The sequence below is a fragment of the Chrysochloris asiatica genome, unplaced genomic scaffold (assembly GCF_000296735.1).
Source record: "Chrysochloris asiatica unplaced genomic scaffold, ChrAsi1.0 scaffold00005, whole genome shotgun sequence".
Classification (NCBI taxonomy): domain Eukaryota; kingdom Metazoa; phylum Chordata; class Mammalia; order Afrosoricida; family Chrysochloridae; genus Chrysochloris; species Chrysochloris asiatica.
The window spans coordinates 14,529,487-14,534,288 of record NW_006408523.1 but is presented as its reverse complement, the minus strand read 5'-3'; positions in this window follow the sequence as shown (position 1 = coordinate 14,534,288).

The window sequence follows — 4,802 nt, the reverse complement described above, 5'->3', positions numbered from 1 at the left end:
GAAGTTAAAAGGATGCAACTCAGGATCAGAGATAGCCCAGGAAACAGCAATTCTTCGGTCAGGAACACATCTTCTAAGCCATACTGAAGGCTTGCACACTCACCTCTCTCTCCTTCTCAGCCTCTCAGCCATGTGGTCCCTTGGCCTCTACCCTGCTCAGGCAAGTGTTACAAAGTGCCTTTAGTGCTGTTGCTAAATGTTCGAAGGACACGCTCAGCTTTACTTACTCTTTGAGCCAGAAAGGCCACTGCTCTGCTCTTATTATATGTCGCTGCTGCTATTGCTACTGTCACCATTTCTCCACACAAGGATCTTTGGGTCCAACAGATGAGTTCTGACTGTGACTCTTCTTTCCTGATGGTCATGAGATTCCAGTTCTTGCTTCTGAGATTACTGTTTTTAAACCCACCAGGATAGTCCAATAGACCAATCCCCACATTAGAGTCTCATACACTGTTGTATTTACATGGTCCTGCCCAATTATAGGATAAGCACTGGACCACAAAAGGAGCTCTGGTAGCATTGTTGTTGGGAAGTGCTGTGAAGTTGGTTTCGACCCATAGCGACCCTGTATAGGGCTTCCAAGGAGCAACTGGTGAGCTTGAACCACCAACCTTGCAGTTCAAACAGCTTTGCAGTCTGGCGCATTAACCCACAGTGCCAAACCAGGACTCTGGTAGCATAGTGGTTACAAGCTGGGCTGCGAACCTCAAGGTCAGCAGTTCAAAACTACCAGCTGTTCCATGGGAGAAAGATGAGGCTTTCTGTTCCTGTAAAGATTTGCAGCCTCGGAACCCTGTGCAGGATCACTATGAGTCGGAACCGACTCCATGGTACTTAACAACAACAACAACTGGACCACAAGGTGAATTTAAACCACAAGGTGGTGGTTCAAACCTACCAGCCACTCTTTGGAAACCCTATACAGGGTTGCTGTGAGTCAGAACTGAGTCAATGACCTTTAACAACAATCCAATCATATGCTTCCACACACCAACAAGGAAGCCCAATTGATTCCACTGTCATTCAAACGAATGTGTTAACCACCAAAGCCAGTGATGATGACATTGAAGAATTCTACCAGCACCTTCAGTCTGAAATTGATCAAACATGAAGTCCAGGTGCTCTGATAATTACTCTTGATTAGAATGTGAAAGTCGGCAACAAAGAGGAAGGGTCAGTAGTTAGAAAATATGGCCTTATGATAGAACTAATGCTAGAAAGCCCATGAAAGAATTTTGTAAGAATAATGACTTATTTATTACAAATACCTTCTTTCACCAACATTAGAAGAAATGGATCACTTGGTTGTAGAAGCTGCAAATTCTAAGTCTGTAGGTCAGATGCCAAGCTGGGTACCTCTCCTGACTCATCTAACTGCAGGGGTTGATGAGCCCAAGACTGCAGGCTGCTGGTGCCCAGACTGTGGAAGTTGATGAATTCCAATTATGGCAAAGCATTGGACTGAATTTAAACAATCAGATACCAGATTCCGATCAAGCAAAAAAAACCAGAGAGCTTTGTCAAAAAAACCACTGTGGTACCATTCATTTACTTGATGTGGCCTTTCTATTCAAAGTCTTCTCCTTTTTCTTGTTATGTGCCGTGGAGTCGGTTCTGACTCTTAGTGACCCTGTACAGGGTTTCCGAGGCTGCAGATCTGTATGGGAATAGAAAGCCTCATCTTTCTCCTGAGGAGCGGCTGGTAGTTTTGAACTGCTGACCTCGAGATTAGCAGCCCGATTCGTAACCACTACACTACCAAATGATTAGATTGTTGCTGTTGTTAAGTACCATTGAATCAGTTTCAACTCAGAGTAACCCTGTAAATCTTTGTGGGAGCAGAAAACCTCATCATATTCCTAAAAATGATTGGGTAGGACCATGCAAATAGGGTGTACAGGACTCTAACACCGGGATTGGTTAGTTTTGTCATCCTGATAGGTTTAAAAGGAACCATCTGAGAAGCAGAAACAGATGATCCCAGGACCATCAAGAAGGACCCTGAGCATGAAGAAACAGAGCGGAGGGCTTCTCAGACAATAGGTTGAGTGGAGCTGAGGGCTTCCCAAACAATGGGTATGGGCAGGAGGCTGGCTTACAGGATGTGCCCTCTGGATGTGCCATTTATAGGCATTGCTGAAGGAATTTTCTAACTCTTGCCTTAGCAGGGCAGAGGCCAAGGGACTACATGGCTGAGAGGCCTAAGACAAGAATAAGGTGTGCGTACAGTTCGAGTCTTGTTGTGGCACTGTGGGTTAATGCACTGGACTGCAAAGTTATTTTGAACTGCAAGGTTGGTGGTTCAAGCTCACCAGCCACTCCTGGGAAATCCTATTCAGGGTTGCTATGGGTTGGAACCAACTTGACAGCACTTAACAACAACATAGTATGACAGAAGGAGCTCTGATAGTATAGCGTAGTGGTTATGAATCGCAGGCTGGTACCCTTAAGGTCAGCAGTTCAAAACTACCAGCAGTTCCATAAGAGAAAGATGAGGCTTTCTGCTCCTGTAAAGGTTTACAGCCTTGAAAACCCTATCCCAGGTCACCACCACCATCACCACAGTGTCACAGAGACGAAGTGTTCCTGACTGGAGAAATGCTGCATCCTACATTGTTTCTGATCCTGAATAGTACCATATTCTCTTCCTTAATAAACCTCCTAATTGTGAATGTTGTCTATGATTCTGTGTGGCCATAGATTGATGAACATGCAACAGATTGATGAACCAGATGTGAAGCCCAGAGTGCTGTGGGAGAGATGATTGTGTCAGAGGAGGGTAAAGAAGGCTGAAAGATGGAGGCATGTCTGACCTCCTGCCTCATAGGAATAGGTCTTGGGATCATTTGAAGTTTGATTCACCTTCCCTCTTGTGAAGCCAGAGGAAGTCAGACATGACCTCCATGCCATTTCTGCACCTATATAGAGTTGATGTAGGCCACACCCCCAAGGAAACCCTCTTTCAACTGATTGGCTGCTCAGAGCAAATCTCATCATGGGGAACAACTACATCATAATTACCAAACCACTGAGAATCAGAACCTTAACCAACACAGGGAGACTTCGAGGTCTATGCAGATAATAAGAGAGTAAGTTCCCCAGTCTCTCTTCATATCTAGATGCTAGTCCTGAGATTCAGAAAGTCACTAACATTTTTAATTTAGGAGACGAGGGATAATGAAGAATGGCAGCAGAGCCTTCCAAAATGAAGGAACAATTTTCGAAGTTACTTGAGCCAAGACAAAGTTTGATCTGACCAGGGAATGATGAATACAACAGCTCCACATGGTTAATGAGAACAACAGAATGAAGGAGTTGGCCATGTTGGCAAGTCAAAAAGCTAAAGAAGTAAACAAAAGCCACATGTTACTATATGACAACCATTCTCACACCTTAGTGTGCTTCAGAATCACAGGAAGCCTTGTTAAAACTCAGGGTACTAGGGTCCACTCCCAGGGTTTCTGATTCAATACATCTATCTGGTGTCAGGCATGAGAAGTGCAATTCTAGCACATTCCTAGGTAATACTGATGTTGTTAGCACAGGGACACATACTTTGAAAATCAGTGGTTTAAGGAGTTTCCAGGCTATGCTGAATGTTTTCACAGGATATGGAAGGATTTTAAATAGGAAAGAGACATTATCAGACTTGTATTTGAGAATGATCTTTGAGCTAGACGCATAGAAAACAGAGTCCACTGTATTGAATTCAGAGTCTCATGTGAAGAGATTTCACTGAGATGTAGTTGAAAAATGATGAGGGCCTGCATTGAAGCAATGGCAGTGGACATTGAAGTGGGAGGCTTCAGGAAGGAAGACAGAAACCATTTGAACGGGGCTTAGTGACTGTGGCGGGCAACATCATGACTAAAGATTAGGAGGGAGTGTAGAACTTAAGAAGACATAAGGTGTTTTGCCATAAATGTACCAGAGACCAGAAAAACCCGAGTAGGGATTGACAGAAGGGTACCTGGGTAATTTTAAGAGTCTACATGAAATTGGAAAAATACATTCATAGTAACTAAGTGTTATTAGTCATATGACTCTCTGATAGGGCTAGACAACGCAAAAGTGAGAAACAAGAACAGTCATTTGGATCTAAGATACAGATCCAAGATCTTTTCCTGGCAGTCAAATAAAAAGTTTTCTAAAAGTAGGGACAAAAACAGTAGAAATGTTTGTCTCTGGAGTCTTAGCTATTTAGGGAATAAAATTCACTTGGAGAATTCTGAAAGATTGATAGAAAAAGCCAGGTGGAAAGGTTAGAGGTCCAAACGAGGTCAAAGAAAATATACAGTGGAAGCCACAGTGCAGTCCACCACCCATCTGTCAGTTTGTCCTACTGTGATGGCTTGTATGTTGCTGTGATGCTGGAAACGATGCCACCAGGATTTGGAGTATCAGCAGGGTCACCCATGGTGGACAGGTTTCAGCTGAGCTTCCAAATTAAGACAGACTGGGAAGAACAAGAGACAGACTACTTCTGAATGTTTGGCCACTGAAAACCTTATGAATAGCAGCAAAACTTTATCAGACATAGTGTCTAAAATGAAAAAAATTATGACTACCACCAGGATATTGTCAGATAGAGTGCCAGAAGATGAACTCCTCAGGTTGAGATTATTATAAATACGACTGGAGGAGAGCTGCTTCCTTGAAGTAGAGATGACCGTGAAGACTCAAATAGAGTAAAGCTCTCAGGATCTTCATTTGCTGATGGGGCACAGCTCAAAATGAGGAGGGACAGTTGTAAACATCCATTAGTATTCAGAACATGGAATATATGCGGTTTTGTTGTT